The sequence below is a fragment of the Sciurus carolinensis genome, unplaced genomic scaffold (assembly GCF_902686445.1).
Source record: "Sciurus carolinensis unplaced genomic scaffold, mSciCar1.2, whole genome shotgun sequence".
In the NCBI taxonomy this organism is placed as follows: domain Eukaryota; kingdom Metazoa; phylum Chordata; class Mammalia; order Rodentia; family Sciuridae; genus Sciurus; species Sciurus carolinensis.
Genome location: NW_025920259.1, coordinates 93,755 through 105,794, shown reverse-complemented (window position 1 = coordinate 105,794; position 12,040 = coordinate 93,755). Strand labels below are relative to the sequence as shown.

Genomic DNA, 12,040 nt, shown 5'->3' with positions numbered 1-12,040 from the left:
GGTAAAATTGTACCTCTTCCCTTAAACTGTTTATGATAAAGCAAAGAAGATGAATTCATAAAGCAACAGAGCAAAGAATGGTGGGGTGCAGTGTATATTAAGTAGATTTTTCATCTCCATAATGCAAGAACGAAATTTACAACAAACAGTGCCACTCACTCAGAAACCATGGCCTGTGTGACATGGAGTTCTCCAGCTTTGGCTGCCTTCCCCATCACTATGCCTAAGTGGCATATCTTGTTAGAAATGTAGTGAGCAGTATTCCTGTACTCTTCACTCAGCAAATGTTTAATGAAAGCTAATTATCTATATTGTGTGTACAGAATATGAAAAGGGATCAAATCTGGATCTATGTTGTTATCAGCTGTCAAAGCAGTGATTCTCACACTTTAAAATACACTTGTTAAAATGCAGATTCTGGTTCTGTACTTGAGGATGGGACCTTGGATCCTGCTTCGATTCTAACAAGCTCCCAGGTGATACATGAATGCTACTGGTCTGTGTATATAACATATTGAGTAATAAAAGTTTCTCATAGAAAATGATAAGTCCCATTATCATAAAATCTTTGATTCCTCCAAAACCTAGAATTGTCTGTTGTTGGGGGCTATGCAATGCGGACTATGCCAAGATGGCACCTGACAGTCAGTCAGAGGTTGTTTTGATCACATCGGTGGTGAGGATTTTAATTAACATAAGTACACTCAGGTGTTTTGTCATTGGCCGTATTCAATTAAGTCTTCATACACAATGCATGCACATGTGTTCCCGGGTGCTCCTGATTGTGCCTGCTTGTTTTGATCTTTACCGTGATTGGACATCGAACTCCTCACCTAATGTTTGCATAATTGGCGTCAGCCCTACCCTACGCCTCCTGGACGGGATATAAGCCAGCTCTCTTTGAGCGGCGGGGTTCCAGGTTCCAGGTTCCAGGTTCCAGGTTCCAGGTTCCAGGTTCCAGGTTCCAGGTTCCAGGTTCCAGGTTCCAGGTTCCAGGTTCCAGGTTCCAGGTTCCAGGTTCCAGGTTCCAGGTTCTCCTGAATCCACAATAAACTGTTCTGAATTCAAGAGTCTCGCTACTCGTTTGTCTCCTGTGCCAAATTGACTCCACTGGATGGCATGTCTGTGACATTTTTATACATTTTGTGTGCCTTCTAATTTTTTTTTTAATTGCTCTTTCTTTTGGAATTTATTTCTTCTGGAGTTAATCATTGCAAAAATGTGATTTCTTAGTTTATAAGATCATTCTCCTAAAAATTCAATAATTTGTCAGGGTCTATGTACTATTAGACACTCCATCTCAAATTATTCCCCAGGACCCCAATTCGGACTGACTAGTCCTTCCTGTGGCTTTGCACAGTATCAGCTTCTAACCTTGTCTACTTCCTTCTGCCTGGAGGTGAAGTCCATGGTATTATTCCTCTCCTGGTCACCCCTCAGAGAGACGCGACTCATAAAATGTTTAGGCACACCTGAGGCCATGTGAGGCAGTCATAGAGAAAGCTGCACTGGTCCTGTGGCACTGAGCCCCTGGCGTCCTCCGAGCTGTCCACTCACCATGCAGCGCACTACAGCTCTGGCACTTCAGGCATGGAATACCCATGGGGCGGTCACTGTCCAGCGACCCTGAGCAGTGCTGAAGGTGCCAGAGACAGCTAGAGAGAAGGGCATGCTGGAGAGCTGTGGTGTTGGGTGGCAGGATCGCATGGGAGTGGCCTAGAGCCACGGGCCTTGTAGCCATTTTAGGAAGAAACCCAGGTCCCTGGCCCCGGGTGCGACTTCAATTTTAATAATCTTTGTGGTCTTTCCTGCCCAATGGTCAGCAGGCCCATGGTCCCCGGAAAAGGGAGCACATCGCTGGAGTTGATCAGGGTGCAGCAGTGGGTGCAGTACTGCGGGGGAGTCCCAAGGGCGGGTTTCCAGAGTGGGTGCGGCAGGAGACGGGGTGGGGCTTGTGGGAGCCCCTGTAGGTTGGGAGGTTGGGGACCATGGGGCACTGTTTTCTGTGGTGGGGATTCCCTTCCCAGGTCCCCAGGCACAGAGGCAGGGCCAGGATACCCCTGACGCAGGCCGCTGGGGTGTTTGTTCCCCGCCGGGTGTAACTCTGCACCAAGTGGCCCCTGAATAGAGCTGCAGCCATGGGAAACACCACCAGTGACCGGGTGTCTGGGGAGCATCATGGCGCCTAGGCTGCGTGCACGAAGGGCAATGGCCGCCATACCCGGCAAGGAGCACAAGATCATAGTGGGGAGCACCAGCGACCCAGGCGTCTTCAGCCTGCTGGACTTCAAGGTACTTGGCTCTGTGCCCCCTACCGTGGCGGTGCAGCTGCTGCTTGGCTTCCGGACTCCTCCTCCTTTCCTTGGCTCCTTTTCATCACCCTAAACTAGGTTAAGGGATTTTTTTTTAATTAAAAGGATATTACAGGGAGGGAGGCTGGATCGTAAATTCTTCTTGTGGTGCCCCCTCAATATAAGGCAGATGTGGAGTTCTTGTTTTCTTGGTGGTTTGATCAAACCTGAGCCACATATTTAGGGCAGGGACCATAGATACCTCTCCCACCCTCACCATCCTTGGTTCTTCTAATAATTTATAGGTTGTAAGCTATGGTGGAATACTTGAGGGGGTAGATTGTTTGAGCTGCTGGTCCTAACTCAGTTGCTTACATTTTCCTTGAAATGGCTAAGTGAAATTTTTTTCCTGGAATTTTCTGTTTGGATCCTTTTTGCTCTTTTAGGAACTCTGCACTTTGGATCCTTCTCCCCTTTGGCATGGTTGTGAGCACCCACCACTTATTAACTAGAATACTTGTGCCTAGACTTGGAGATCAATAAAGGGCATTATTTAATTGACTGTTCAGTTTTTGTCCTATATTTTGTAGTTTTGTTGACTGTGCTTCCAGGCCAGCTTCTCAAGTGGGAGAGCCAGTGATTCCCAGATAGCTCCACTCCACAGTAGTTCTTCAAAATTTTTCCTTAACCTAAAAGCAATAATTCATTGCTTCCCTGAAAACCTTGCTTTCAATTGAAGAAGTTACAGGAAGAGGTCAATTGTGTTCCCCCCTAACAGAAAAAACAGATGGAGCTGATAGCAATGTGATTACCATCCTAATGTTTCTAATAACTTAGAAGTGTCAGCACAAATACATTTAATTCTTTCTGGTAGGTTGTTCAGGGGTGAAATAGAAAAATGGAAGGATTGAGGCAGTTGGGGGACAGGTTTGAGGATTTAGAGAAAAATTAGTTTTATTTCCATAGCAGTAGTTCATGGAATTTGGATGCTATGCATTTTTTTTTTTTTTTTTTTTTGGATCCCAGTTGAGAACATCACCATAGAGGGAGAAATAAGAGTGGTGGAAAGGGGCATTTCATGGGGCTTTTTCTCCATTCCTTTCTTTCCTCTCCCAACTCAGAACTTCTTCCTCATCATGTGGCCTGCCTACCCAGTCATCTGTATTTACTTCTTTAAAGATTTCCCAAGGTGATTGACCTCATTGTATTTTTACCCCTTTTCCTACATCAATGACTCAGGATTTAAGTACACTGTATTTGTCAAACCATGGCTGAAGTCATTGGCGTCCTGAATTAAAGCCAAATTGTTCTGTGTGAATTGGGGCCTATTCTGGATCATTGTTTCCCTCACTCCAATCTTGCCATTTGGAAAATAAGAAAATGGTTCATATAATTCTTTTGGTCCCACTCAAATCTAAGGGTTTTTGACTGACCCTTTTCTTCCCTCCGTATTTTACTAAAGCCTCTTCAAACTGTAATTTTAATTGTTGTTTTTTCTCTTTTATCAGTGGTTCTGCTGTTTTACTTAAAGTAATCAACCTTTTTTCTAGTCAGCTGCATTCAAATCCTACCACAGAAATGTCATGTCATAAGTGGAAGGTCTTTGCTCCAAATGTTGGAGCATTAATAGTTTGTGACTTTCAGATTCTAAATGAAAAATCCTAAGTTGTAAAATAATTGATAGAAACAGTGGCAGTGGGGCCTCCATTGGATGCCAGTCTTTTTCAGCAGACTAATTTAATGGTTCTCAATCTTATTTATGTATTGGAATCACCTGAGATTTGTTTAAATACTTTATGGAACATTTGAATCATTTACAAAGTAGTGAGAACAGTATAATGAACTCTGTGTACCTCTCACCAAGTTTAGAGATTGATCAAAGCATGAATGAATGTATATCATCCATACCCTAATCTACTATTCCTCCACCAATTTTTTTGAAGCAAATTCCATGTTATAACAAATTATGATGTACCTCAAAAGATGAGGTTTTTTTCCTCTCTTTTAACATAATCACAGTCTTATCTGGGATTATTTTAAAAATAGATTCTCAGATCCTATGTCTGAATCAGAATCTTAGGTTATTCTTAGGCATATGCAAAAATTTCAGTCTAATGCAGCCAGTCAGACAGAATGCATTGCTTTTAGAATATGGATACTAGGTTTTCTCTTATGCTAATTCCTTTTAATATTTATAAAAACCTCTTCATAATTCTTTTTCCAGATTTTTGCTTTCTTTTAGATAATTAAGTAATTAATCTGTTTTTCTGGGGCTGGAACCCAAGGCCTTCTTGTCTTCTAGGCAAGTGCTCTACCACCAAGCTACATCCCCAGACCTTGAATTTTATTTTAGATTATGTGCCTGGTTTCTCAGACTGTAGTTCTGAGGAATAGAAAGAGATGGTACATAAAGTAGACTTTTCCATTTCCCACCATCACTACACACAAAAAAATTCTAAGTAAATGAGCTAGTCTTTTTTTTTTAATGCACTTTATTTTGTTTGGTAATATCTTTACTTAACAGTGTAAAATCCTTTTTACCTGTTACCAGTTTAAGACAGGGTTTAGCAATTATTTTCTGTAAGGGACCACAAAGTAAATAATTTAGACTATATGGATAATACAGTCTTTCACAACTGCTTCCATGGTGATGTGAAAACACTGTAGATGATAGGCATACAAATGAGTGTAGCTATTTTTCAGTAAAAACCTTATAAAAGCACCTGGCTTACTGGCTGCAGTTTACCAACTACTGGTATAAAGGGATGGCAATAAAAAAAAATCTAAGGAGTTAATATTTTTCAAAATCCTGCAAAATTTATTTGATTATATAATTGTTTTTGTTAAAGGAAAATGCTTTTATTGTCTTTTGCTGTTTGAGGGGCCAAATTTGCATTCCTATACCTCAAGTAGAATAAACCTGTCATAGGTAAGCAAGTGTGATTTCATAACCACTTTTTTGCTCTAGGACTGCCTCTCACTAGCTAGGCCAAGTCCTCTACCACTAAGCTACATTCCCACCATTTCTCCATTTTATAAAATCAATGATCTTGTTTTTTTTATTTTAATTAATTAACTGCTTAATCTGTGGTTCTGGGGCTTGAACCCAGGGCCTCACATAGGCTAGGCAAGTGCTCTGACACTGAACTACTTCCTCAGACCTTTAATATTAAATTTTTAATGTCCCTTCTTTGTGTGACTTATTAGCTAAAATAGAGTTTATACATTTTTTATGAAGTTTGGTATCTGTAACTTTCTTTACAGTTGATAATTGAGGGCTGTTTATAGTTGCTTGTGAAAAATATATACCTGACTTAATTTTTTTAAATATAGCCATCTTTTGTTTTTATTATTTTCTCTCTCTTAAAAGGTACTCAGTAGCATGTTATAATTGCCTGCCTATGAATTAAACTGACAGTAGGGAGAAGGGTTTTCTTTTTCTTTTCTTTTCTTTTTTAAAGGACAGTCTTGAGGTTCTGAAAGGGTAAGTAATATATGCAAACTCAAATGTTAGACTATGATTTATGCAACACTTGATCATAAGCCATTTGACCATTTTGGGTTCAAGATGAGTTCTTTTTCTATGGTTTCTAAAAATCTGATTTAATCTAATTTTAAGGCTTATTTCCTTAGCTGAAGTCTAGCACCCCTCTCTACTCTAAGAAGAAGAATATTTTTAAGAATTCTTGGGACCCAATTTATTCTAGGGATAACCTACTCCTTCTTACAGCTCCCTGGTAAAAAAGAGTTTGTATCATGGCAGCAGGATTTGGATGACTCCATAAAGCCCACCCAGCAGGCCCACCCTACTGTTATCTGCTGGTCTGAAGGAGGCAAGGAGTTCTTCATTTCTGGGTCTTTCAGCAACTGGAGCACCAAAATTCTACTGATTAAGAGGTGAAGGTAAGTGTTTTGGTTGAGACTGAGGGGTCCAGGAATAGAGCCTGACCTGTTATCCTTTCTAATAAGACTAAACAGACTGGACTTCCCATCTCCACCCACTAGAACCTTTCTTTGGATTATGTCCTATTCTGTGACCACTTAGTATCTATGGCATTGGTTTTTAACCTCATTGTGTGTCAGATGCTTCACTACTTAGAATATCATTACCTCAAAGAAATTTATAATACCTTTGTGAGTGTATTCTTTAGGACTGTGTTTCACAGGTCTTTTCTATGCTTGGAGGAAGCCTGTATCTGACAGAATCTGTTGCTGTGACTTCTGCACTAAAGCAAAATGCACCGTAAAATTCAAGGTGGTAGTGTTATGCAGTACTTGCAGAGCAATGATGAATTAACTGACTACAAGAATGGCCCAGACAACCAGATAGGTCATTTTATGGTAATGGTTCACCAAAATATGGAAAGTACCTTAAGAACTCCTATATCCCAGATCTGTTAAGGTACTTAAACTTTTGAGGGATATGTTCTCCTAGAGCAAAATATTTATACCAAGATGAACCATTTTGGGAGATCATTGACTTTTTTTTCTAGGCATTGCCTTAAGAACCAAAGTTGTTTGAAGGGTTGGAAACATATGTCCAGATAATGTAAATAAAGAGATTGGATGAATACATTATTTTTTTTACACAAGGGACACAGTGGCTTAGGGATATGGGAATTTATTGTTATAATACTATAATTAGCACTTGGTTTTCTATATTCTGTCTTCTTAAAAGAACTTGACTGACCTTATGTTTTCTTCTACAGCCATAATGACTTCATTGCCATCTCGGATTTCCCTGTGGGGAGAGAAACAATACAAGATTTTTGTGGTTGGACAGTGGATTCATGATCCATCAGAGGTAAGGCTTTGATCTCCAAAGGTCACCATGACTTAGCAGCCTTATTTTAACTATCATTGCTCTCTGAATTGATGGTAAGCAGTTCCCTTACCCTAAAGGATTTCTCTTGATAAAAGATGGAGATGCTGAGTGTGATCATTTGTAACTTTTAGTAGATGCAGAGAGGAGGATGGGTGGAAGAGAGGGATTCCAAAATGGAATTCAAGAATTTTTTTGTCTGCTTATTGTTTCAGCCTATGGTTACCAGTCAACTTGGCATGATTAGCAATTTGACCCATGTCAAGAAATCTTATTTTGAGGTGTTTGATGCTTTAAAACTAGATTCTATGGAAAGATCTGAGACATCTTGTCAAGGTAATTTTATAATATTTGCTCTCTTTTGCCTTGTCTTTCTTGTAACCCAGAAGTGGTTTTTAAATTTCCCTCTTTAAAGTAATCTTTTAATTTTGTTTTTTATTTCCATTTCTTCTCATGAATCTTCTGAATCCTTTATATATGTGCCCATATTTCTTATATAAACATTTAGATCCTGTTCTTTATACCAAAAAGTCTCAGTCTAGTGTACTTTAACCTTTTAACCAAGTATCTACAGTAAGACATTTATTTTGCATTGCAGCCCAATACACACATAACAGATATACAGAAATGTAATGTATGGTATAAAGTTTGCCTTTATTCTCCGTGATGTATTCTTTTCTGTTTTTTAAAAGTATTTATTTATTTATTTATTTAGGTACTGAAATTGAACTCAGAGACCCTCTACCAACTGGGCCATAACCACAAAACTTTTATTTTGAAACAGGTTCTCACTAAGTTGCTGTGACTGACCTTGAATTTGATATCCTCCTACCTCAGCCTTTTGGGTCACTGGGATTACAGGCTTATGCCACAGCATGTGACTGCTATTGTATTTTTACAGTCTATTAGTGGACTATAGCCTATTGTTTGAAAACTGTTTCTAGTAATATTTCAAGTTTTCCATTGACCTTTGGTGGTATCACCCAGGAGAGACTAGATGTGACTGGTTTGTCTTACTAAGATGCCTCAGCTTAATCTGCCAGTTCGATAAATCAGTTGGCAGTTCTGTAGTTTTATGAGACCCTACAAGTAGAGTAGTCATTGGGGAAAAGTGTCTTTAAAAACAACCACACACAAAATATCAGGCAATTATTTTGCATATAATCAAAATTTTGTAAATTTTTGATTTAAAAAATTCCCTGGAATGGGAAAAGATCTCTATATACTTTTCTTTCTTTTTCTTTTTTTTTTCTTGCAGTGCTGAAGATTGAACCCAGGGTCTTGTGCTTGCAAGGACACTTTACCAGCTGAGCTCTATCCTCAGCCCCTTTCATTTCCTATAATATTATTTTTTCCAAGACCTTCATCTCTACTTAATTTACTATGTCAGTAATGCAAATATTCTCCAAATCATATTCATAATTACTGTTTTGCTACTTTACAGTAAGAGCCATGCCTGTCTAAGGAACTGTGTGCTGTATTTACACTGAGCATTCTCTCTTTGAGTTCAAAACCTGCCTCTGCTACAAAGTAGTTTTACCATTGTGGACAAGGCCCTCAATTCTTTTGGTTCTGTATTCCATAAGAGTAAAATCAGGGATTGGACTCAGTGTTTTTCAGCAATCACAAGTCCTGAAGTGGAGCATATTAATAATCACAGGGCTTAAGGGTGACATGCTGTTTCTAAAACTGCATAGTATAATAATTATTTAGAAAATTTTGGATAATAATGTTTTCATTATATAAGCTCTGAAAGTTAATCTAGACATTCTTTTTGACTGGCAGGCAGAGATTTTAAAAGGTTTAAAGACACCAAATTAAATTATGACACCACTGTTAACTGTATTTTTTGTTTGTTTGTTTGTTTGTTTTTTGCGTTGCTGGGGATCAAACCCAGGGCCTTGTGCTTGCAAGGCAAGCTCTCTACCGACTGAGCTATCTCCCCAGCCCACTATATTTTTGCATTATTATTGGCAAAACAACCAATGAATAATAGTCAATCATAACTATACAGAGAGAAGACCAGCATACTTTTGATATTTCTCACTTTCTTCTTTCACCTAATTTCCCAATCCATTCTGGTAAGCCTTAGAATACATTTTTATTAGGTCTTAATTTGCACTAAGTTTAGTGTAGCCAGTTACTTAAACAATTTGTATTTTTTTTGGATGATGATTATGATAAGGAAATAAAAAAAAAAAAAACTATTCTGTGTACTTCCCAGTAGTGTTTTGTGAATTACATGACATAATAACTGGATGTGCTTTGGAAAGTTTTTAAGATATTATAAAATATCACTGTTTTTATTAATTTTGCTTTTTCTTCATATATGTTTAACTGAAATCAGTTCTTTAAATGAACTATTATAATCTTCCACTGGAGACTATAAAACATTTTTTTAAATCTTTAAACAAAATCAGTTTTCTTTATTGTTAAATTTTTCCTTCTAGGATGCATTATTTTTTTCCATTTTTGAAGTATAATTTACATACCATCAAATTCATCCTTTTAAATTCTTTAGTTTTATAAGTTTTAGTATATTCAGAGATGTGTTACATTACCAGTAGTTCCAGAGCAATTTTTTCATCCCCAGAAGAAACCCTGTACCCATTTGCAGTCACTTTCTATTTCTTCCTCTCTCATACTACTATCAACCACAAGTCTACTTTCTGTCTTTATGGATTTGTCTATTCATGGCATTTTTTGTGAGACTCTTTCACTTAGCTTAATGTTTTCATGGTTCATTCATATTGAAACATGAATCCATTTATGACACAATAATATTCCATTGTATAATCATACCATTTTGTTTATGTTATTGATAGACATTGTTTCTGTTTTTTGGTATTATAAACATTAACATACGAGTTTTCACGTGGGCACATATATCTTGGATATATACCTGGAAATGTAATCATTGGGTCACATGGTAACTATCTGTTTAACTCTTTGAAGTGGCTATGCTATTGTAGATTCCCACTGGCAATGGGACTACTGTAGTTTGAAAGTTCCAGCTTCTCCATCTTTGCCAGTATTCATTAGTTTGTCATTTTAATTATAGCCATTCTAGTGAGTATGAAATGGCATCTTATTGTGGTTTTGATTTACATTTCCCTAATGATTATTACATAGCTCTTGTTCTTATTGCTGCAGTCATTGTAGTATCAGAAATCATAGAATTTGTAACCTTGTTATGTGTTACTTGGGTGGGGGGAAAATGAAATCTAACTTGTTCACCTTGTTTGAAAGTTTGCAAGGCCTCTTCACTTTCATTATCTCTTTAGTTTCCTCAATAACATTGGAAATAGGGCAAGGATTCTTTTTATTTTTATGGATGAGGAAATTATGATAAAGGTATTTTTCAAGGTTGTAAAGCTGATAAATTGGGTAGCTCTTTCCTTAACTCAAGTCTATGACCCCTCTCCTCTTCATGGAATCTTGTTTCCATGTTAGGCAATTTTTTCCTTGCACTACTTGACACTTGTAGACCCAATGGGTTAAAAGTTTTGATCCATGACTTCTATATTTAATATTAGTGACCACGTATTTTTTCTATGCATTGTCCTAATTTTTGTACTTTTTCTCATGTTTGTGGAAATATGTTTTAGATCTTTCCAGGTCACCCCCTGGACCTAATGGTCAAGAAATATATGTATTTTGATCTGAAGAGAGAATCAAATCCCCAGCCATCTTTCCTCCTCTCCTACTTCAAGTTATTCTTAACAAGGACACTAAAATTTCTGTGAGTATTCTGAGAATATTGTTGGAGGATCTGGGAAACTGTAGGATTAATTTGGCCAAAATTAAGTAATTCTAGAGGTTGGGATTACTATAAAGGTATATTGAGATTATAAATCATATACATAGGAATAGCACTATAGACTCCTTTTATCAAGGTTGGTTTGTTAACTTATTCAGGAAATAAAATCAAAGCTTATAGTTGTCTCTGTTCCTGAAAAAAAAAAAAAAAAACCAGGACCACAGTGTATTCTAGAACCAATTTCTGAGATTTCTATTCCAACATGAGATAAGGAATACTTATCATTTGGGGATATGCAAAAGAGTTACAATTTTTGCTTGCATAAAATTGACTTCTGTATTTATTCTCATTGATTCTCACTAAGATTATTACTTTTGCCATTTAATGCAAATCTTCCATAGTTGTTATAGGTAATATTTTTGTTTTAGCTCTATTAATATTAGCAGATCTTGATGCTTAGGGTTTCTGCCATATACAGAATTTTCCAAATTTTTTGTAATAAGAATGTATTATTGTTACATACTGGAGTAGATACACTATTGAAAGGAAATAAAGATAAGGTGTTCTTAACAATCCCAGAAAGTTCTGAGAAAGACTAAGCTGATGGTTTGTCCATACAACTACTGTAATTATTTTTAATTTTTTTGTATCTTAGTGTGATCCAACCATACTTCCTGAGCCCACCCATGTTATGCTGAAACATCTCTATGCATTATCTATTAAAGCAAGTGGTGTCCTTTGTTCTTCATATCTCAGCTACATGAAAGGCTAAGAGTAACTTGTTGTGCAGTGGTTACTTGCTCAGCTACTTCATTTTACCTAAAGGTGACAGTAATGGTTAAGAAGAACTTATATTTTAGCCAGTGGGTCATTTGTTTTTAATTTCATTCTCTGTGTCTGTGTTCTGGCTAACTGACTTGTCCAGTGATTGAATGGTCTCTTTTATTTCCCAGTTTCTTTTTGGGTGGCTAGAACATTTATGCCACCTACTTAATTGAGTTCATAGCAGTAAGACATCATTTGCAGAAAGTCAGGTTTAGCTTCTAGTTCAAAGAATACTTGAATGTGATAGTAAGACTTCTTTCTCCCATTTTAAGTGTGGAATTGAGCTACTTTTGGGTGCTATCGTATATACCCCAATGCTTTCTTCTGTCCTATACAGAAGGT

At 37.5% G+C, this 12,040-nt stretch overlaps 1 pseudogene; it reads left to right on the top strand.

The window, feature by feature from the left end:
* The first annotated feature begins 2,138 nt into the window (after positions 1 to 2,138).
* On the top strand, positions 2,139 to 11,645 carry LOC124975358 (5'-AMP-activated protein kinase subunit beta-2-like; annotated as a pseudogene).
* Positions 11,646 to 12,040: the final 395 nt, after the last annotated feature.